Source organism: Artibeus jamaicensis, unplaced genomic scaffold (genome assembly GCF_021234435.1).
Source record: "Artibeus jamaicensis isolate MK-2021 breed Jamaican fruit bat unplaced genomic scaffold, CSHL_Jam_final contig_373, whole genome shotgun sequence".
Taxonomy (NCBI): domain Eukaryota; kingdom Metazoa; phylum Chordata; class Mammalia; order Chiroptera; family Phyllostomidae; genus Artibeus; species Artibeus jamaicensis.
The window spans coordinates 5,385,208-5,410,598 of NW_026521807.1; the positions used below are offsets into that span (position 1 = coordinate 5,385,208).

At 36.2% G+C, this 25,391-nt stretch overlaps 1 protein-coding gene across 5 annotated transcripts in view; it reads right to left on the reverse strand.

The window, feature by feature from the left end:
• SSBP2 (single stranded DNA binding protein 2) overlaps nucleotides 1–25,391 on the reverse strand; it is a 247,817-nt gene that overhangs the window by 221,928 nt on the left and 498 nt on the right. The window lies entirely within an intron of this gene.

Below are 25,391 nucleotides of genomic sequence, written 5' to 3' on the forward strand. Positions count from 1 at the left end.
CCAGGCAACTAAAGGCTGTGCAGGCCACAGTAAGGACTGTGAGTTTTACTCTAAACGTGATTGGTGGGGCGGGGGCAGGGGACAGGACATGATATAATGTAAATGCACCAAGTATTTCAGGAATCAGGAATTACAGACTTCTTTCTCATTCTTTTTTGGAGTTAATACTGGCTAATTTGACTTACAGCTTTCAAACCAAAACAAAAGCAGCAAGAAAAGTGATAGAGAGCAATGATTTTCAAAGTTTTATCGAAAAAAGTTGCACTTTCTTTAAAAAAATCATTTCTTTCACCCCATTACATAAAAATGTTAATAATGGAGCTACTCTAAGATGGCCTCATTTAAAACTACGGTCTGCTCCTCATCCCACACTGTCACCTCCTTCAGTTCTTTCTGGGAAAGAGTTTGGAAACATGCGTACAGATTTAAGAACACTAGCCTAGGAATCAGAAGATTCCAGGCCTAGTCTTGACTCTAACTTCACAGCAAAGTCACCTTGTGCAAGCCATTTAATGTCTTCAGTCTCAACCTCTCCATTATTAAAACGGAGATATTGCCAGACATGCTTACCACACACAACAGAAGATGTGGATCAAAAGTAATAATGTTCGTGGGGGAGGGCAGTCACCAACTAGATTATAAACTAGACACTACATCTTTTATTGCTTTTTTAATAAGTCAACTGTTCACTTGATTGATGCCAAAATCATAGTGAAATATTAATGCCCCCAAGCATGGATTAACATTTATAAACAGCTAAGTCAACTTGCAAATTGGTACATGTGGCACTGAGGTCCTGTGGAAAGCAATAGCCAATTGCACAGAAAAACTAAATTTAGAGCTTAATGGAAAATGAAGTTTATCTTTTAATTACTTATTGAGTTAAAAAAGTTAATGAGTTAAAAGAGTAAATAATATATTCCCCTAGATTTCTTAATGCTTTCAACATGTTAAACTTACTCTTTATAAATGACTGAATTAGGTTATTTTGTCCTTAAATAGTTCACCTGAACTAGACTATCTTCAAATAGGTTGGATTCTTTCTTTTAAAAAAATGAAAACAATTTTAAAAACCGGAATTAGTTAGACAATGTAAAATACTAAGTCTCCAGTATATATACTGGAGGTTGCCGAACAGAAGTAGGTAAGAATACATAATGAATAAATTAATTAATTAATGTGAATAAAAGACATTAATTAAACACAGAAAGGCCTGGCATGAACCAAAGATGCTACTGTGCCATAAACTGAGGGGTATTTTTAACTTATGGAATGATGGATGGATGGATGGATGTAGAGATAAGTAGACAGACTAAATCTCATAATGTAAAAGACCTAATTCTAAATGATGAGCCTGGTATTATCAATCTCACTTTTTAATCTAAAAGGTAAAACAAATGGTAACACTTTTAGAAAATATAAGTGCATAAAATAAATACTGAAAGATATGGGAACAGGCAGGAAAAAACACTGGCTTTTTCCAGTGACTGGTTGTTTTTTTTCCGAATTAAATGAGAGGTTGTATTTATATCCTGTCACATGAAAAGGCATCACAAATAACCTGGAATCACCAAAATTTGTAATTATGTCAAATATACACATTTTATTCTACTTTATAAAAATATTTATTCTCATTACTAAAAAGTGGCTACAGAATAACTATTTTGAAAAGAGATTTTAGAAATTTCATTTTCAATTTCAGAAGTTTCATTTTGGATTACAAAACGAACATTTTATCTCTTGTTATTCTTTATTAAAGTATATTTAATAATAAAACAAAAATCAAACATTTTCTAGTAGAATTTTTTATTGTGGTAAAAATATTTACTATCTTAATCATTTTTAGGTGTATAGTTCGGTAGTGTTAAGTATATTCACATTGTTATGGAACAAACCCCCACAACTTTTTCACCTGGCCAATGTGAAACCCTATACCCATTATAAAATAAATGTTTGATGGGTTTAAATATGGATTCTATAGATATTAAAATGTAAGACCATATATTTCTAACCATTTTTACCTCAGAGTCTTTGTCTATAAAACAAAGTATAACAACTACTTCACTGGGACTATAAGATAACAAATGAAGTCATTAGTTTAATTAACAACCTATATTCCTTAGGTAATTCCAACATGTTAATAGTTTATTAAGAAATTATACATTAGCCCTTTATCTTGTTTAGATTGCCATCGGTTTAAATAATAGTAACTAATATTTTCATAGAGAACTATGAAAAGAAGTAATCATGAAACGGTCCCTGTGATTGCCAAATCAAATGAATCTTTGGCAATATCCTATGGAAAAGTGTCTTTACTTATGCCAAGTAAAGGAGAAAGATTTGCTGGATGCCTTAATAAGCTTCAGACAAAAATGCTTATTCATTTCAAGTTCCAGTAACCATTCCAGTAAAGAACCTTAAAAAATAGAAAGTCAATTACCTTAACCAAATAGAGTTCAATAACATGATTTTTTTTCAATTTCAGGTTTCAACACATCTATAGAAGAGATCATCATCCAAGTTAGAGATACCCTTTTCCTTTCCCTTAAGAACAATGAACCATTTATTTGTAGATAACTCGGTAGGGGCAATACCCAAAACTTGGCTTCTCCCTGTTGGCTCTGTATAACTTGGGAGGGTGATTGGATAAAACTCAAATGGAATTTTCTTACAATATAACATTAATTTAAATAGAAAAATAAACAGGTCTCCCTTCAATTATCATATCAGATGAAAAACATATTTGCTGTTTTAACTCTTCAGTGCATTGGAGCCTTGGATTTCAAAACCTTAAAATTGTCTTCTAAAGATGGTCTTTTTTAAAATAATTTTATTTAGTTATTTTTCTAGTACAGTTTTTCATCTTCTTCTCCCATCCCAGCCCCCCCCCTGCCCCATGCTCCCCACCTCCCTCCCATTTCCACCCCCCTTAGTTCTCGTCCCTGTGTCCTTCATATTTATTCCTCCAAATCCCTCCCCTTTTTTCCCCTTAAATTCCCTTCCTTCTCCCCTCTGGTCACTGTCCCCTTGTTCTCTATTTCAATGTCTTTGGTTTTTTTTTCTGCTTACTTGTTTGTTTTGTTGTTTAGCTTCCTGTTAAAGGTGAGATCATATGGTAATTGTCTTTCAACCCCTGGTCTATTTCGCTCAGCATAATGCTTTCTAGTCCCATCCATGTTGTTGCAAAGGGTAGTACCACCTTCTTTCTCTCTGCTGCATAGAATTCCATTGTGTATATGTACCACAATTTTTGGATCCATTCATTTACTGATGGGCACCTAGGTTGCTTCCAACTCTTGGCTATTGTAAATTGTGCTGCTAAGAACATTGTGGTGCATAGGTTTTTTGAAATTGCTGTTTTAGGATTCTTAGGATATAATCCTAGCAGTGGAATTGCTGGGTCAAAAGGCAGGTCGATTTTTATTTTTCTGAGAAAATTCCATACTGTTTTCCATAATGGTTGTACCAGTCTGCAATCCCACCAACAGTGAACTAAGGACCCCTTTTCCCCACTACCTCTCCAACATTTGTTTTGTTGCTTTGTTTATGATAGCCATCCTGACTGGTGTAAAGTGGTATCTCATTGTGGTTTTAATTTGCATCTCTCTGATAGCTAACGATATTGAGCATAAAGATGGTCTTTGACATGATGACTCATGTCAAATCAAGGTTATCCCTGATATTATCCACTTGTGTAAATTAGAAAATCTTAAAAGTAAACCTTAAAATGCTAGATCAAAAGTAGAAACACATAATCAGAATCATAATATAAATTTATTTCAAAAACTAACATATGCAAAATTAAATGTCACATGATATTAACCATCTGGCTTTTCAATTTTTTTCTTAATTCCTTTTTCTCAGTTTCTAAATATGAAAACTATAATTCCTTCTTCAAAGTAAATTGGTAATCCATGAGCCATAGTATTGGATTAAATACTTCAACATACATATATATTAAAAATTACTGAACTTTATGAAACAAAGTAATGACAATTTTACAGCCTGGAATCCAACATATGCAATAAATAGTAACACCAAAGTACTCTGTAAATTTACTTTTAGCAGCTAGTAAATAATGTTTTTAAGGTTTTAAATACAATATTTTCGTTTTTATATGTTGAATTTCTCATCAAAACTCCAATGAGATGAAATGGAATCCATCAAACTTACTTAACTTTTTTTAACTAAACTCTGAATTACCATAAAAAATTATAATTTGCTTATTTTTCCTGTTCTGCTGCTTTTTATAAGAACTTCCATTTTCACAGTACAATAAATTACATATGCAAATAAATAAAAGGAAAACGAGCAATCTGAATGCTGTTTCCATACGGATTATAAAGCTTTTTGCCTAGTTACCTCGAGTGGTGTGTACAGAAGAAACCGTAACTGCAGGTAAAACTAAGTTTTGTGCAAATACACCTACCACTAAAATAGAGTATTTTATGCCCTTTCTAGTAAATATAAAAAAGATACCCCTCTTCTCAGCTGTTTTATTAGCCTGGTGCATTGCTGGATAAGTGATCTCTTGTCATTTTAGAAAAGAAGAAAACATCATATTCAAGACTCATTCAGTTCCTGAATAATTCTTTCATCACTCAATTATAAGACTTTCCAAACTGGTTAATTTCAAAAGATTTCAATGTGTAAAATATTCTAGTAGACTTGTTAATATTGTAGACTTCGTTGTTAGGCAAAATGAATATGCCCAGAATCACCCAATAATAGATACGGGTCTAATTAAGTTCATTTATATGTCAGTCAACAAGACAAAATACTATTGGTCATGAACAGAAAAAAAAAACAAAAGAAAATAACGATTTCAGGATCTCACTGATGGAAAATATAACTTGAGAGTCAGCCAGAGAAGACAAGTCATATAGTAACAAACACATACAGTGGGTATAGAGAGGGCTCCCATGACTTTTTTTCTCATTTTTAAATTTTTTAAATTTATTGATTTTAGACAGAGGAAGGGAGAGAGAAGGAGATCGATTTGTTGTTCCACTTATTTATGCATTCATTGGTTGATTCTTGTATGTACCCACAACCTTGGCGTATGGCGACAATACTCCAACCAACTGACCTACCTCCTAACTTCCAACATCAGAAAAAATGAGTGTCCCTTAGTCAGAGTAAATTATGGTTGTAGGGATTCCCATCAATACATCAACAGCTAGAAGAAAAGGGTCAGAACCCCCATTATAGCTACACAGGTGGAAACTCATTAGACTTAAAACCGAAGTACTCTCATTGATAAGCTATATATTTCACGTAATATAAATTTATTATAATCTAGGTTAATATCAAACAGGCCCAAGAATTGTCCTTTATAGTCCTCCAACTTGCTGACAGATCATATCTGTTAGGAAATCTAAGAAATTATTAACCCTAGATTTCACTGATTCCTTTTTTTTTCTTTTTAGGATTTTATTTACTTATTTTAAGAGAGAGGGGAAGGGAGGAAGAGAGAGAAAGAAACATTAATCAGTTGCCTCTCACATGTCCCCAGTGGGGACCTGGCCTGCAACCAGGCACGTGCCCTGACTAGGAATGAAACTTGTGTCTTTTCAGTCTGCAGGACAACTCTCAATCCACTGAGCCACACCAGTCAGGGCTCATTTTTCTCTTTCCATATTAACTCACCTGGATCAGGCCAAATGTCACAATTAGACAGCACTTGCCTGTAGCAATATAATTTAGGAAACTAAAAGATCTCTCATGAGCTTGTCATAGTGGCTATTTGTGTCTGAGTAGAACCTGGAACACTAAATAGTACTTATTTCTACTTGTTAAATTTCCATGCATTTAAAATATATGAAACTATTCTCTGCCCTGTAAAAACAAAGGAAGTCTGAAATGTTTTTTATTTTTATTTATTTTTTATTGTTGTTCAATTACCATTGTCCCCGTTTTCCTCCATTAAAAATTTTAAAACATCATCAATCAGTACTGCAATTATCTGTAAAAAAAAATCTAATGTAACCACAACACCATCAGAAATGCTCACTTTGTACACCAACACCTACAGTAAATGGACAGAAGGATGACTTTAGAATTAACATTTAAGATCCTTTATTTTATTTGTGTTAAAGCTCCTTAAATGAGTTGGTAGATGATATGAAAAAGTGATACTAGCCCTGGCGGTGAGGCTCAGCTGGTTGGGCTTCATTCAGCAAATCCTAAGGCCAATTCCTGGTGTGGGCACATGCCTGGGTCGCAGGCCAGGTCCCCAGTAGAGGGCACACAAGAGGCAACCACACACTGATGTTTCTCTTCCTCACTTTCTCCCTTCCTTCCCCTTTCTCTAAAAATAAATAAATAACATCTTTTTTTAAAGTAATACCAACCTGTACCTATTTTTGTCTTTCATAATTTCTTAAATACATCAATTTTAAAGGGCCATGTTTAATATAGAGTATTAGTTCCATATTAATAATTAAGAAAAATGTGATAGACAACATAAAGTACCGTATTTTCGGATTATAAGATGCACTTCCCCCAAAATTTGGGGGAAAAGGGAGTTGTGTCTTATAGTCCGAATGTAGCTTACTTGGCTCGCTGTGTGGTGGGGGCCAGCAGGGTCACAGGTTATTAAAATTTTACCACACGTTTTGCTTCAAATTTTTTTTCCTATTTTTCTCCTCTAAAACTTAGGTGCATCTTATGGTCTGGTGTACCTTATAATCCTAAAAATATGGTATTTCTAAGCAATCTTTAATTCTCTAAATCAGGGGTCCCTAACTTCCGCTACTAGGGTGTGGGCCTGTTAAGAACCCACCACGAGGCAGGTGAGCTTGAATGTAATGCACTTGAATCATCCAATACTATCCCACCCACCCAGTCCATGGAAAAACAGTCTTCCATGACCCTTGGTGCCAAAAAAGCTTAAGGACCGCTGCTTTAAGAGACTAGTAAACCCAAAATAAAATGGTTTTGTTTTCAGTTTGATACAGTATCTCCCTCCTTCCCTCCACTTTATTCTAAGTAACAGTAGGCCACTATAAAACGTACATAATTTGTATACATTCTGAAACTCCTAGCCTTGCCAAAAAAACAAGGACAACACGGATACATGAAAAATATATCCATAAGATAAATAAATTCTCAGTATACACCATAAACACAACTAGCCAACCAAGGAAAATGGACTTACAAAGCCTCATGAATTTGTTAAGCAGAAAGATTTTTCTGTATTTAAGAAGTATTTATGAGGAAAACATTTAAAGATGGTATGATATGCTCTTAAGCAGTCTCATCACTGCCTTGCCAATCAATAATTGGCTGTTTTACAACTGATATCAAAACCATTGCCCTTACTGGAAGATTTTTCAAATAAATGCCACTATATTCAAGTTCCCAAGAGACAAATCAAGTTGACCTGCATATGCTCCTCATTGTTGGTTTTAAATGAATATAAGCATACTAAATTAATGATCAAATTAAAGTACTTAATGAATGTTGCTTAGAACAGCAATGGTTGCAAACTTTAGTTAATGCATCTCATGCTGGATGCTGCAAATTATATTAAGTGTACACTAACAAAACTTAACGCATTGCATCTTTTTTAACTATACAGCAAAAAATAAATAACAACCTTAATCCTGTCAGTTGTACTTCAAAGCTCTAATAAAACAGTCATGAGATTTATGTAAAGGGCATATATACTATTAATGGTATGTTACATAGGGCTCATTTGAACTTATACTTTAAAATACTTTAATTCAAATATATGTTTGAATTAATAATAGTAAGAATTAGTGTTTTTAAATGATAATTCACAACATATTACGTAAACTTCCCTATTGATAGGGTGAAATTTCATCATAAAATGTCACATAAAAATAGAACTCAAATAATAAACCATTCCTTGCATCCTTCTTATGTCTATTCGTTTGCCTCTGAGCTTAAGCTTTTCCTGTTATAAATAATTATTTATCAATCTATCTATGCTTCATTACATCTGGCTAAAATGAAATTGGTATTGTTTAGCACCTCAGGTGACTTGTTTCCTGTTTTCAACATGGTAGAAAAACTGATCAAGTCACTTTCCTGCTTAAAAATCTTGCAGTGAACTCCCAGTAGCCTCAGGATCAATCCAGAATGCTTAGCCTGGCTTTCAGAAAATAGCCCTTGCTTATCTCTGCAGCTTCTACCACCTTACAAAATCACCCCTCCCCAAACATACACACAACTGAAGCCCTGCCGATAGTCTCTCTCACTTCTGGACTTCTCCCCAGCACAAACTGTTCCCCATGCCAAAAACCCTGTTTACTTCTCTGGCAGGGCTTATCCTGCTCACCGCTGCACCTCCACTGACTTCTACAGTGCCTGCCACAGAGCAGAAGCTCCGACTCAGTATTTCGTGAGTGAATTAAGCAAATGATTTCAAAGTTTCTATTTTACTTTTGTTTCTGAAGGAGGGATTTACCAGAAACATGGAAAATGACAAATGCTCACAAGTATTATCTTTTTGGGTAAAGATAATATTTACCCAAAAATATTACTAAAAGTACCCCCTCTTATTTAAAAGGGTACTTTTTAGTCAACTGGCTTTGATGTTTTTTCTTTCTTAGTAAATAATATCAAAATTTTACATGCAAGTATAAATGCAGACAAATCAAATTATATGATTGTTTTTATTTTCCTCATTTTGCTTATCTGTATTTTTTACTTTGAATAATTAAATAACAAAAACTATTTTTAAGAACAGCTTTATAAACATACAATACACTGCACAGATTAAAGTGTGCAGTTTGCTACATTTTGCAATCTGTATACATCTACAAAACCATCATCACAATCAAAATAATGAACAATTCCACCCCCCAAAGCTTTTTCAGTCTCTCCTTCCCTACCTGTTCTGTCCCTCCCACTCTGCCTCCAGGCAACCACTGATCTGCTTTCTGCTAACATAAATTAGTTTGCACTTGCTAGAATTGTATATAAAGAGAATCAACCGGTATGTACTTTATTAAAAGTATTTTAAATAGTACTATTGTGCACTGCAAATAGGGATTTTACTCAAGTATTGTCAGTTATCCCTTCCATTAACTTTAAAAAATGCAAATTCAGACAGACTCTACAGGGAGGAGCTAGAGTATGTTAACCAGGAGAGATTTTTAAAATACTTCCCCATCAAATTTTTGCTTTAAGTCTAATAGCTTACTGATTGGTAGCCACATTGGGCAGCTGTTAAGGTTTTCAATAATTCCAAAGTCATTTCCTAGTCATCACTTGAAAATGTTTCTTTTATTCCAATCTCCTACAAGTCAAAAAAACTTTTAAAAATCAGTTGGCAAAAACTAGCAATGTTACTCAACCAAGTATCTCACCTCATCCTAAAAAATAATTTTTAAAAATCCACAGTCACTTTCGAAGCCCATCTACTGAAGCTAAAACCACTTTACCTATTGCCTTCTTTTCCCCTTCCATGTCCCCTAGAGGATTCCAGTACCGTCATCCTTCAATTTACAAAAAAAAAAAAAGGTTCAAAGTAATTGATAAGACCAAACAGTGTTTCCCAACTAACCTCACACAAAAACACCCAAGTGAACCATCTGTATCCTCTTCTAGTTCATCTCCTCTCCGTGCTCCTTTCTCAAGGACACACCGTCCACATTTGATGTCTCCATTTCCTTGCCTCACAGCCAACTCCAACAGCATGGCGTATTAGCGTGGGTTCACTCCACTGAAGTTGTTCTCCCCAAGGTCACAGATGACTTCTTCGTCTAAAAAGTCCCCTCCCTTCACTTTTGTGATGCCAGACCCTTGACAAGTGTCCCTGGTACCTCCCTAGTGTTTCTTTTCAGCCTCAATCTCAAATTCTTCCACCTCTCCTTAAATGTTCCCCAAGGTCCCATCTCTATCTCTTCACACTCTCTCCCTGGACATTCATTCCCATAAAGATGACTTCACTCCTGTCTCAGAGATTTACAGGATAGACAACGAAGAAGAATGGGCCATGTGCGAGGGCTAAAACAAGCTAAACTAATCCATGCTGTTAAAAGCTGAGGTAGTAGGGAAGCATAGCATGTATGTAGCTTCTGGAGTGCCTGTAATGTTCATTTTCTCGATATGGGTGCTTGGTTACCCCTGGTGTGTTAAGTTAGTGAAAATTCATCATTCTATATATTTATGATATATACACTCTTCTATATTAATATCATACTTCGATAAAGTTATTTTTTCAAGAGAGAGAAAGAATGAGCCAAACTTGAGTTCAGGTTCCAGGTCTAACAGGTGTCACTTGGCCAAATTACTTATCCTATTAGAGCTCATCACTAAAACGGACATGATATCATTAAAATGCAGATGATAATACCTTCACGGGACTATAAAGAACGAAATAAAATACAAACAAGGTGCCTGGCACACAAGTAACCTATGTTACTTCTCCTACCCTTTCTCAGTTCTGAGTCTCCAGCCTACACACACTTCCTTCACACTCCAGCTCAAAAATCACATACCTAATTTTCCCCCAAAGTGCTCCATCTCTACATCTGAACAGTATCTCAAACTGAACTCATCATCTTCCTCCTTACAACTATCTGTTCTTCCTCTGTAGTCCCTTCAAGTCTATGACTGATATTTCTACCCACAGTTACAACCATCTTAAAAACCCTAATTTTCACATTTAGGCCACCAAATCCTATGTACTCTACATCCTAAGACATCCATCCACTGGGCTGCCAGTGGTGTAGAAAAATGATGTACTACTACAGTAGTTTACTTATAACAATAGCTCCCTAACATATCTGACTCCCCTTCCACCTTACCCTCCACATTATCTCCAGAATGATTCTTCTAAACTGCATCTCAGAAGATGCTGCTTTTCTGCTTAAAATTGCTTATCTCCCAAGTCAAGGTGATTCTCCGCATAGTTCCTATTTTACTTGTCAGATTTATCCCCTACAGCACATCCAGCCATACCAACTTTCTTGCAGCTCACCATGTACACCATGCTCTTTACTGCCTCCATATTTCTGTATGTTTCTCTTCCTAGAATACCCTTTACTTGCCCCTGTCCCCAATTTGGCTAATTCTTACTCCTCATTTAATAAATATCTTCTTAGAAATAACTTCTGAGTTTCTCATGGCCGGAGGCTAGGTTCAATGCACGCCCTTTTTCAGAACTCCCATCGCACTTTTTCATACAATTCCAGGGTTTGTTACAGGTGTGATGATCTCTGGTAGTGAGCCCCTTCTGGAACAGTGAGCTTCTGGTAGGCAAGGACTGTATTGTTATTCATATTTCAGCTTAAGGGTGCTCCACAGAGGTGCACATGTGAGACACAGTTCAAGTTTCTTAAATGAATAAAGGAATGAGGAGACAGCAGAAAGCAGGAATATTATCCCCACCTCTTAAAATGTATGCAAATTTATATCATCGTAAATTAAATGGGTTTTAAAACTAATTTTAAATGCTATTTTGACAAAGCCCAATTTTTTAAAAAGTTCTATTTTCTCAAGTTGTTCTACACAAAGAGGTAGGAAACTTGATTCGAATGTTTTAAACATTAAAGCAATATTTTCCTAAATATCCTCCATTGGCCCTGCCAGATCTCTCCACCCTCTGCCCTGCTGAGACACCTGGGAGTCTGGTCTGTAGCTACAGAGTGTGTCATCTTGGCTCCCTTGCCCTCTGACTCCCCGTTGGATTCCACAAAAAGAAGGCTTCAGCCAATGAGAGGGGAGAAAAAGAAAGAAGATCCCCTCTCTGTGAGACCTCCAGCCTCTGTTTACAGTGAGTTCAACAGCCTCCGTGGTCCTCATCAACCCGCAGCTTCAGGAGCCTGATCTCTCTGCAGTGACCACAGCACTCACTGGATTCTGGTGACTGCTCTCTCCCTTTTCTCCTTCAAATCTAAGATGGGCAACACTTCCCTTGTTTCTAATTCCTGGTGCTTCTCCATCTCTTGTTGGTTTTAATCCTGCACAAACCTTTATTAAACTCTCCTCAATTATCCTTTTAAGGAAGCTATCTTGCTGAGGATTTGAGTAACACAAACACAGAAATACTTTGTCAATTAGCCACTTTTTGCCAGTGCTTGCTGTAGTATGAGTTCTCTTGTTAATGATAGCCCCATCTTACAGAAAAGCATCAACAAACAGCCTTTAATGTTTTAATAAAAACATGCCCATACCCTAGCCCCAGCCAGTGTTGTCCATTTGGGCACTGTCCTGAGACCCAAAGGTCACTGGTTTGATTCCCGATCGGGGCACATGCCAGGGTTGCAGGCTCGGTTCCCCAAGGCATGTACAGAGGGCAACCAATCGATGTTTTTCTCTCACATCAATGTTTCTCAACATCTCTTTCTCCCTCCCTTTCCTTCACTCTAAAATAAAAAATAAAACATGCCTGTACCCTAATCTTTCTAGCCCTGAATGTATAAGTCCAACTCACTTTTATAATTCACCCAATAGAAATTTGAATTCAAAATGAATTAGTAACTCATTTCTCAGGATAAACTACCTGAAAACTACTCCCAAGACACACACATACACACACATGTGTGTGTATAATGTATTTTATGGTAAGAAACCTCCACTACGATATTCTAAATAAAGGAATAATAATACCAGTCTCTCAGTTTAATTCAGAGTTAAAAAATGTTTATTGGAACTCCTCTGATAGTTTCCTAATAATAACTATTGCTTAAATTAAATGATAAAGTATAATCATCACACAATTTTAATCCAATTATGAACAAGAAATGTCATGTGATATGTGAAAAAATAAAACTAAAAACTTGTTTCTATATTTTCTAATTATCAGTACCATAGAAATGACTGTGTAATAGATTCAATATGGCTGTACTATTGCTCCTGGACCACATGGAACTTTCCAGATGCACTAGTTAAAAAAACAAAACAAAAAACAGCCATATGTTGGTAGGAAGAGACAATAAGTGGAAGAGACTTATAACTAGAAGAGAAAGTGTTTTTTTCCTAGACATTGCATCTTCCTCTTCTATTTATTTCTGACTCTAACACTACATAGCGGAGTAATAATTTATGCCAGATTACTTTGCCTCTGAAACAGAAAGGAAGAAAGAGCTCTACGTGAAACAATAACCTTAGCTCCTAACTGGCATATTCCTCTCTGACAAGCATGAGATCCAAGTCCTTAAATCTCAGATACCAGCTAAAGAATTTAGAGCTGTTTGTGAACATTTCTGATTGTTACATTTCTGCCCAACTTGTTAGCAGCTGTAAATGTTTTCCTTTTTTCCCTAACCTGCCCCTACTCTATTGCCTCTCGCCCCAACAAAAAATGGAACTACCCAAGCATTCCCCTCCCACTCCCCCAGCCTCATAACTCCCATTACTCTCATCCCATATTGAACAGTAAAATACATGGAGGCAAAATAGTTTAAATGAGCAGTGAAGTCATGGAGTTGCTAGAGGGATTAAGAAAGAAAAGAAGCTAAACACAAAAAGACATATACTGTATAATTCCACTTATACAAGGTACCTAGAATAGTCAAATTCGTTGTGACAGAAAACAGAATGGAGGTTGCCAAGGGCTGTGGGAAAAGGAAACAGTGAGCCGTCACTCAGGGGCCACAGAGCCCCAGTTCGAGGAGGAGAAGTAGCGCTGCACACAGAGAGGGACGGCTGCACACCAGTGCGGCCGTACTTAATGCCGCTGAAAAGTACACCTACACACGGTTAAAACGGTACGGTTCATGTTACACATATTTTCCCATTATAAAAACAAAAATGAGAGAAGAATTTTCTATCAATAACCCATATGAAGAGACTTTCCCTTTTATATTGGAAAGAGACACAAAGGGAAAAAAAGAAACAACAAAACTTCCCCTTCCCTCCCCCATCCCAGCTGTCCAAACTGAAGCGAACTGGTAACAAAATAAAGAAGAGTGCGTTCATCAAAATTAGCCTGAGCCCTCAAAAATTAGAAACCCAAACTACCCCAAATCCCAAACTAATCAACTTATGTTAACAAAAGCATATGGATTTAAAGCAAAAATCAGATTTTACTTATGATATAGAACTTTGGAGTTAAGTAATTGTATAGAATTACTCCAGAATTACTCTAGAATTGTATAGAATGGAGTTAGTATAGTGTTTAATGCACACTATAGCAATATTTTCCATTTAATCAGAGCATTGGCATAAACTTCTATCATCTAATCCATGATTATTAAGTCTAATCTATATCTAAGCCTTCTAAATATATATACGTACATATGTATAAATGTATGTATACACACACACATATGAATCTCTCATTTTAAAAGAGGCAGCTATAGTAGAATGAAAGAAGCAATGACCTTGGAACCAAAAAAAATCTTGATATGATTCAGCTCTGCCACACAGTATCTAAACTACCCTCTCTAGGTAAGTCTATTTCCATTTATAAATCGCAGTAGTCAATGGGAATTATCACCTGCCTCACAGAATCACTGAAAAATTTAAATAAAATAAAGCACATTAAATACCCTGAAACTATAACATACATTTTCATTTATTATTAAATTTGTTAAAAGACAAAGGAGATTATTCTGACAAAAAATTTACATTAAAATATACACATGTTTCATAGTAAAACAACTAGGTAATCTGTTGTCCTAAAATTCACAGGAAGAGTACTAGGTGCCCATATGACAGAAGCGCTTCTTAGAGATAATATATTAATCCTGGGGCTAAATATTAGAAATACCATGAAGAAAATGAGCTAGATACAGAGGTAGCCTGTTACGATAGGCTACACCCTCACTCCACTTATTCCCAAAATAGCTCATCTGAATTCCAAGCACGGTGCTGATCAGTGGGAACACATCGCAGAAGACAACACTGTGGTTCTTGTCCTTAGGGAGCTTCCAATCTAATCAGGAGGTAAGACATTAAACAAAATATCATGCAAATAATTCATTAATATCTGAGAGATAGGACAAAAGGAAGAGTGGAGTTTGCTATAAAAGTAAAGATAAGGGTGTCTTATCCAATTTGGGAAATTTTATGCCAGTTATACCATTCCTTGTCAACCCAACAGGCTTTGAGTGTTCAGTAAATCTTAGCAATTTCTATCATTATTATTTTAAAAACCTCATGTTTCACTGTCCTCAAGAGGAACAACTGTATCCCTAGTGTTTGGGAGAAAAGAGGTAGTCAACCCTAGTAACTAGGAAAACCCAGATAAACTAGATCCATCATCCAATTCCTCAGTAAAAAACAAAACCAGCCATGGCTGGTGTGGCTCAGTGGATTGAGGGTCAGCCTATGAACTTGAGGGTTGCTGGTTTGATACTCAAATAAGTAAATAAAATATTTTAAAACAAAACAAACAAACAAAAATGGTCCCAGAAATTACAGCTTCCCATTCCAAATTTGACTCATACAGTATTTTATATATATTTGAACACTTATGCCATTGCTGAAGTTTCCTCAATGGTACTTTAAACCTGCCTGAAATACTCTAACCCCAAATCTTCACATGTAATTGATTCTTTCAATACTACTCAGGTTTGTGCTCAGATGTTTCCTTCTCCAAGAACCTCCCGTTGACTACCCACTCTAATGTAGCCTTCTGATCACTCTCTAAATTACATCACCCTACTTCATTACTTTTACAGTACTTATGACTACCTGAAATTGCCTACTACACTTATTTACTCATTTATTATTACATGTTTCTCCTTCAAACTTTAAGTTTAATTAAAGGGACCATTTTATCCTCTCCATACCCTCAAGATACATATTCTTTGCGAAATATCCCCAGTTTTGTTTAGGTAGTCTAGCACCCATTTATAATAAAACCTCTCAACAGAGTGGGGATAGATGAAGCACACTTAAACATAATAAAGGGCATATACGACAAACCTACTACCAGCATAGTCAACAGGCAAAAACTACAAGCATTCCCCTTAAGGTTAGGAGCAAGAGAAGGACATCTGCTTTCACTTCTCATATTCAACATAATACTGCAAGTCCTAGCCACAGTAATCAGACAAGAAGAAATAAGACATCCAAATTGGAAAAAGGAAGTTAAAGGCGTCTTTACTTGAAGATGACATGATACGGTACACAGAGCACCCCAAAGATTCCACCAAGAAACTACTAGAACTGATAAATTCACCAAAGTAGCAAAATACAAAATTAATATTCAAAAATCAGTTTCATTTTTATATGCCAATAACAAACTAACAGAAAGAGAAATTAAGAAAACAACCCCATTCACAATTCCTTCAAAAAGAATAAAATGCCAAGGAATAAACCTCACCAAGGATGTAAAAAAGCTGTCTATGGAAAATTATAAGACACTGAAGAAGGAAATTGAAGAAGATCCAAATAAGTGGAAGCATATACTGTGTTCACGTACAGGAAGAATTAACATCATTAAAATGTCCATACTACCCAAAGCAATCTACAGATTCAGTGTAACCCCCTATTAAGATTCTAATAATGCATTTCACTGAACTAGAACAAATATTCCAAGAATTTATATGGAACCACAAAACGCCCCGCAACAGAAATTCTGAAAAAGAAAAGCAAAGTTGGAGGAATCACGCTACATAATATCGAACTATACTGCAAGGCCATCATAATCAAAACAGCCTAGTTACTGGCATTAAAAACACACACAGAGAGATCAATGGAACAGAATAGAGAGCTCAGAAAGAAATAAACCCATAGCTTTACAGTGAATTAATATTTGACAGAGGAAGCAAGTACATACAATGGGCTAAAGACAGTTTATTCAATAAATGATGTTGGCAAAATTGGACAGACACATGCAGAAAAATGAAACTAGGGCACCTTCTTACATTATACACAAGAAAAACTTCACAATGGATCAAAGAGTCAAATGTTAAACCTGAAACCATAAAAATCTTTGAAGAAAACATAGGCATCAAAATCTTGGACATTGCTCATATAAAATTTTTATCTGATATATCTCCCCAGGCAAGGGAAGGAAATAAAGGAAAAAATAAACAAATGGGATCACATTAAACTAAAAAGTTTTGCACAATAAAGGAAGTCATCAACAAAATAAAAAGACAACACACAGAATGGAAGAATATATTCGCTGATACATTTGATAAGGGGTTAATATCCACAGTCTATAAAGTATTTTCAAAACTCAACAGCAAAAAAAACAACAATGAACAAACAATCCAATTAAAATATGGGCAAAGGACCTGAATAGACACTTCTCCAAAGAGGACATACAAATGGCCAATAGACATATGAAAAGATGCTCAACATCACTAATCATCAGAGAAATGCAAATAAAAACCACAATGAGCTAACATCTCACACCTGTCAGAATGGCTATCATCAATAAATCAACAAACCAGTGCTGCTGAGGATGTGGAGAAAGGGGAACCCTTCTGCACTGTTGGTGGAAATGCACATTGGTGCAGCCACTATAGAAAACAGTATGGAGATACCTCAAAAAATTAAAATAGATCTGCCTTTCAACCCAGCAACCCCACTTCTGGGAATACAACCAAAGGAACTCAAAACACTAATTCGAAAGAACATAAGCACTGCTATGTTCACTGCAGCGTTGTTTATAATAGCCATGATTATGGAAGAAGCACAAGTGTCCATCAGTAGATGAATGGATAAAACAACTACAGGATATTTACACAAGGGAATACTACGGGGCTATAAAAAAGAAGAAAATTTTATCCTTTGCAAAGGTATGGATGGACCTGGAGAACATTATGCTAAGTGAAATAAGCTAGTCAAAGACAGACATATACCATATGATTTCACTCATTTGTGGAGTCTAATGAACAAACTAAACTAACAAGCAAAACAGAGACAGACTCATAGATGGAAGGCAGATGACAGCTGGTGGGTACAGGAGTTAGGGTGGAGGGATTGAGTAAAAAGGAAAAAGAACTCATGGACATGACAGCACCGTGGTAATTGCTGGGGGGCAGGTGATATAAGGGGACTAAATGGTAGTAGAAAAAATACAATAAAGATTAAATCAAAGAGAAAGAGACATCAAGAAGGGAAAAAAAACTTGCCCTTCTCCCTGCCTTTACACTTGACTGTACGAGAAAACAGTGCTGGAAGTCTGGTGCATGGATGTTGTATTCCTGAGAGGGAAATCACTAGGATGGCAAAGAAGCTGATCCTGAACCCTGGATGCACTTGACTCACTGAATCAACTATGAAACTACCTCTTCCAGACATCCTGTTACATGAGATTTATTTTTAAACGCTGATCAATTAAGCCATTTTCTATCTCCTGCTTTGATACCTGCAACCAAAAGCATAATAAATTCTTAAGCCTCTGTTTCTTTTGTAGCATTAACAGAAAACAGTACCTACAGTCTAGTGGATTTTTGAGAGGATCAAATGAAACAATGCAAATAAAGGCCAAACAAACAAAATACTCAAATGGTAACATTGTTGCTAGTGTTACTATTAAATAATAACCTCTATGACAAAACTCCATAAGCTCTTTAAGTAGTAGTTTGGATTTTGATATTTTACATAAAACATTCATTTTAATCCTGTATAAATAAAACCATGCTTAAAAGAATAATTCATTTGCCTAGCTTTCTTCTCTCAGCAGCTCCCGGTGCTTTTTCAAGTCTGAAGTAGGTAAATAAAAGGAGAATCAAGGCAAATGTCAGCTCACTGATGAAAAATAACCATATTAATTTCAGGGGAGAGGCTGTTTTTAGCATCAACTCCTCTCAATTCACGTGGACAGAACCACATATAAATTTTCATTTTACCTTCTATTCTTACTTTCACCTATGTCTCATCACTATTTTAATATGACTTAATCAAAAATTAAAACTATTTTAGTAATTAAGATTATATTACTATAATTATTTTAAAAATTTAAATACAAAAAAGAACAAACTTATATTTCAGCCTCAATATTGGTTTCTGTGCCAAATACTTGTTCAATATGCCATGAAGTAAAATTAATACCGAAGAGCAGAACTCCAGATCATTGGTTCAAGCCTACTCCAGCTAAACTGATTTTTTTATTAATTTACTGTGTTCGGTTACAGTTGTCCCACCTGTTCCACACTGCTCTCCCCTTCCCCATCCCCCCCACTCCCCCAGTCAACGCCCCCCCACTGTCCATGCCCACGAGTCCTCTATTCCTGTTCCTTTGCTTGCCCCTTCCCACATATGATAATTCGTGACTGTCAGGAAGCTGTTTACTTTAAGAATAATCAAAATTCTTAAAGTAAAATATGAGGGCTATTCTGTCAGTATTAAAGAAGTGATACCAACTGAAGTTTCTCTTTTAAAGGGCAAGTAACAAATATTAAACCCTCCACTGCCCTGGAACCATCGCGGCTCTTGTGAGTACAGATAAATTTTAGTCCTGTCAATATAACAAAAGCATTATTAGCTCTACTTTTCAAAACCTACCCTGAAAAAAATTATGTTACCCATTATGACCAACCATGAATTTGGGCATCTGCAGGACTATGAAAAATTGCTTAGAAAAACTCTTTTCTTCCCTGGATGGGCAATTTTTCACCTATTTTTCAATATCCTCACACAATGGATATGTGGTTTAGGGAAGGTAAAAATAGCCTCTACTATTTCTCTAACATCACAGAAATCAAGTAGACCATCCTTCAGATCACTTTTTGTAGAGTATGTGGGATTTTAATATAGTAGTCAAGTAACTCTCACAGTCCTAAACATGTTAAGTTATATACATGTTAACAAAACCTATGTGACAGATGTTATATATATAAAATATATACAAAATCTGATAAGCAAAGTTTAAAACATAATATTTAAATACAACCACTTGTTTTTATTCCAAACTCTCTTCAGATATTAATATATCTTATTCTATTGCTGTAATGCTACTTTAAATCCTTCCTTGGGAAAACAATGTTATTAATAAATAATAATAAATATAATTAATAAATATAATAACAATATTATACTGGGGAAACAATGTTATTAATAAATGATAAATATAATACTTTAGCATGTTTACAAGGGCTCACACATTACTAACCAACATGTAACTAGCATGCAAACATTTTATATCATTCCCATCCAATATAAAAGCACTAATGTACACAATAGTGGAGAATATTACTATGTACTCCACAACAAAATTATAATTATCTTCAATACATATTTTTAAGTTATATATTCCCAGAAACTGTATCTTTTAAATCCATTACATTAATCCTCAATGCCATGTACCAACGTTAATGTAGCAGTTGTGATCTCTATAGAAGAAAAAAGATTATCAATTCATCCTGTTTTTTCCCCAAAATTTTACTACCAACTCTTAACTGTTGAGATGAAATGTTAATAAACTGCAACCTATATGTAGTCCAAAGTGTATGTTTTAATTTTAAAACAAACTAATTTCATTTTCTAGTAGTAACTGAAGATAAAACACATTTGGCCCATTACTATGGAGCAACTAAAATTTAATAATTTTTTTGTCTGGAGTTAGGTTTACAGGGCAAACTGGCTCTAAATTATGGGAATAAACTTCATTTTTTCTCACACAACTGAAAAAATACATTACAATAATAATACTTTTTCTAAGAGTCAAGATAAATAATGCTAAAATTTAACATTGTACACATTTTCTTTTCTTTAGGTTTGTTCCTTTGAAAACTCACTTGGAGAGAGAGAATACTTCTAAAATAATAGAAAAGAGCAATCCAAAGAAAAACTCAAACAGCCAGGATGAGGTATTAGATAAGAGCTCTTTACCATTTTGGAGGAAACAACCTGAAGATCAGGAAGAGGACAGTCAATTTAGTATCTTATAGAAAAGTTCATTCCCATTATGGTATTCCTTCATTAGTTTTAGAAATTGTGAATTGTGTTAACTGCTTGTCAATCAAGTTTTAAACAGATTAGTATTATTTCACTTTTTTAACTTTATTTCTTTGAGAAAGGAAGAAAAGAAGCAGGGTTGATAATCTGTTAGGGGGATGAGTAAATAGTACACAGGGGCAATAAAGTGATGCTGACAAATACTAATCCAATAATCTTTATTTTATATGGAGGAGTATTGACTGATTTTAGAGACAGGAAGACAGAGAAACATTGATTTTGTTGTTCCACTTATTTATGCATTCTTTGATTGATTCTTGTATGTGCTCTGGCCAGGGACTGAACTTGCAAACTTGGCATATTGGGAGGATGCTCTAACCAGCGGAGCTACCCAGTCAGCGTCTATATGGAATGGTATATGAATGCTCCTTTCTGTAACCACATAAAATGGGCATGTATATAATATTTATTTCTTCGTGTATTCAACAAAAAGTTTCATAATTTAAAAACCAAAGTTACTTTTTAGAGCTCCAGCTAAAATGCAGCTTCATTTCTGTACTTCCTGACTAGTTTACTTAATGTAATGTCACTGTCTGGCATGTATATAATATGTTCAACTTTGCTTTATAGGAGATTCACCTTTCTATGCTATTGCATAACTTTAGAGGATCAAGTTAGTTTAATTAAAAAGTAGTATCACTGCCCAGCAATTCATAGGTAGGAGTTATTCTTCTGTGGTAGTTTGGCTTGAAGTTCAGTAGTATCTCATATAGGAATTGCTCAAAACTACAATGTCTGATTTTAAAACTTAAGTGATCAAACGAAATTTCTAGAAGAAAAAATCTGAATAAACAAAAGTCTTCATTACCTAGGCTTCCAACTTTCACGAATAAAATTTCTTTGCCTTCCTGACATGCATCTGCTGTCCATGGAAGTGGAGGGTGTGAGCGTCAGGGTAAGCCAATGGTTAAGACTGCGTATCTGGTCAAATCTTTAAAATCTCTTATATCTGATTATGCAATACAATTCTCTAAATCTGTAGCATCCTACCCTAGATCAGGAAGGCAATCTGGTACACAGAAAAAATATATATATATCTTTCAGTTTCAACCACAGGTTCTAATGTTAAAGAAATGTTTGTTAAAAATTCAGCTAGCAAGACATTCCTAGGCAAGTTAATTTTCTTATTTCTTTAATGGAAAAAAATTACTATCTTTCAGAACTGTTGGGAGAATTACAGAAAATATGAATAAAGCACTGAACACAGTAAATGGCACATAGAATAACAAATAATTAGTTTTTGTTGTTATTGGCTATTTTTGAAATACAAATATCCTAGATAGAATATGGGACTCAAATTTTCAAGTTTTTTTCCACACTATAAAAATTCTTTTGAGTCTAACATATTCATTTATTCAAATATTTACTTGGTGCTTGTGACATATAAAGGCATTATCCTTAATATCAAGAATATCTCATAGAAGAAATTAGAAGTATCATCCCTTGCCCTCAAGGAACTTACATCTTAGAGGAGGCTAGACATTAAACAACCAATTATATAGTTACCTAATTATAATTGTGAGTGCTACAAAGATAGCCTGCTAAAGGGAGAAATGACCTAACAGGATCAAAATTTAAATTTCTCCACAAACATCCCACCTCCCTCCTGGGATTTGCAATCATACCCTCTATAATTAAACCTAATCCCAACCCTTGTATAGACTTGATCTGTCTGGTGTTTTTTTTTAACAAAAGAATAAGTAATTAACCTGATTGGCCATTTTTAAGTTTACTTTTTAATTATTTTAAGTTATTTTTTAATTATAGCTGGCATACAGTATTTGCTTCAGGTGTACAACACAGTGATTAGACATTTATATACTTTATGCAGTGATCCTCCATAAGTCCAGTAATCATCTGTCACCATACATGGTTATTATGATATTACTAACAATATCCCCTATGACTTTTTTTTGTTCAGAACTGTATACTTAAATTTCTTAAAAACTGTGAAAAACCTACAAATTAAGTTCAAGTATTCCACTGGTGACTTCTTAATGAAAGGAAGCAAAGATATAATAATATAGGTAAGAACTTGTCACCTACCCACTATGAACTTCTCTTAGAAAACACATTTCTTGATAGATTATAAAACCAATATATTTATTTTATGTGCATGCCATTGCTCATAATAATTACTTGTTTCAGAATGTTTTCATTAAAGCAATAAATATTTACATATTTATTACTGAAAAATTATTTCTGCGATTTTTTAAGATCACAACAATTCTAATTTGCTGACTAAAAGAGAATTGTTCACTCAAGTACCTTTTTAATCTACCAACTTAAAAATTTTTTGTTTAAATCTGGTGATCCATTTTAAAGACAACCTCAAGATTCCTATCTTCAGAATTTAGTACACTGCTGTAGAATAATGCCATTCAAATCCCAAGTAAACAAAAAGGAAAAAAAACTAAGGAATGAGATCCACTCTCCCACCAAAATGAAACTAAGTTTATTCTATAAAATAGGATCTTCTTCAATATTTGCCTTAGTTTCAAACAACAACATTCACCTAGAAATTAATGCAACAATTAATTCAGAAGAGTCCTTGTCAATTTTTCATAAGTGGCCTCTTCACCTATATTTTAATTCATAAGGCAAGCCAGTCCAGGATTCCTGATGCCAATTACAATGAATGGAAGAAATATCTTTAAATCAAATAGCACCATCTAGCAGAACTCTCACTACTTTGCTTACAAAAGTAGACGTTACTTGGTGTTCACTTTGGTAGAGCTGACAGCAAAAGTGTCAATTATTTGTTTTCATGAAATCACAGAATTGGAGCTACAAAGGTCCAGACACCCAGGTTTAGCTTGCTCATAAACTATCTCAGGTACTAATTTTTTAAACCAACTCAAAGGATAAAGATTAGATCCAGCCATTCCTGAAAGTCCCACTAAGATTTAAATTACATTTATTCTCAAATTCAACCATCCTCAAAATAAATAAGACTGTCTCAACACATTTCAATTCCTTCACTCTCAATAACATGAAATCCAAATGCTCTGTAAGCATTCAAACATTCTCCTGTTTTTATTTTATCAGGTCTATTACAACTAAATGATTAATATATACAAATCAGACTGTTATTTCAAAACTTCGATTCTATTAAATGCTGTTTCTCAACCAGGCTATGATGCTGTCTTTTACGCATTCCTTGTCACAGCAATAAGATCTTGAATGTAGCTCCTCAGAAAATACCACTGGGGAAAACAAACATCAGTAGCAACAATAACAAAACCAGTAGCTCTCCGTTAATTTTCTGTTGTTGTTTTGCTACATCAAGATCTGCCACCCCCAAATCCAATGGGAATTGTGTGTTGCTGCCAACTGGAAGCTTAGGAAATGTTTCCATCCCTAGGGCACAAAAAACTTTCAGGAGAAGACTATATACTATCTGCCTAAAGCAAAGAGGGGAAACTCGCGAATTCGGTTTTTATTTAAGCAGCTATTTCCGTGTGCAAGGTAAGCAAGGTAGCTATTGGGAGATGCTCTCAGACTTTTCCACAGTCTAAACACCCTCGGAAAGGGAGGTGAGCACGTTCAATGACAAGGTAAGCCTCACCCTTGGAGTGGAGGTGGTGCCTGGGAATCACGGATCCGCTGCACAGAAAAGAGGGGTTCTTCCCCAGTGGTCACAGTCATTATTCGCTCTCATTTTTAGTAACCACCAAATCACCGTTACAAGTGTATAAGAATAGCAGCAAACAGCCTTGCTTCGCAGTGTGCCGTGACGGTGGCATCCCGGCCCGGAGGAGCTCTTTTCTCACCAGCCTCCTCTGGGCTCCCACCGAAGTTAACACCTGTATCTCTGCATAACCCCAACCAAACAACTCCTTCCCACATCTACGCTTCTCCCTTCCCTAAAATCCTTTTCGGACCCCTGCCCCTTCCCCATCGCAGAAAACCCTCCTCGCACCGGCCGCCGCAGCTCACATAACACCCCCTCCAAGGACCCCAAGACCGCCGCCGGGGAAACCGCAGCCCCCAGATATTTGGAAAGCAGCAAGTCTCCCCAAAAAAGTTCGCCAGCCACCGCTGCCGCAGCTTTGAGTCGGCTGCGAGAGGCAGAAACGCCAGCCTGCTCCAGCAGATCCCTCTTCTCACCAGCACACTTTCCCTCCCCAGGAACTCGGTCCCTCCCAGACCCCCAAACTTCAGCGGCGCCCCTGGAGCCCACCGTCCCCGCCCCGCGAGGTGCGGGTGGCTGGGAGCGCTACGTCCCTCCGCTGGCTGGGGAAAGTCCCCACGCCCACCCGACCCCGGGCCGCACACACCCTCCGCGCCCCGCGCGCGTCTCCGCGCCCTGCGGGGCCCCGCTCGGCCGCTCCACGCCTGGCTTCCGCCCGCCGCGCAACCGGCACCGCCGCCCTCGCCTCGCCCAGCACGGAGCCCCAGCGCCCGAGCCCCCGCTGCGGTGCCCCTCGCTCAGTCCGCCAGACCCCAGCCCACCCTTAAAAACACCCACGATCGCCCCCTACACGCAGCTGCCCCCTCCCACCCTCCCCGCGACCCCCGGCGGCTCTCCAGGTCCCCGCAACCTCGGACCC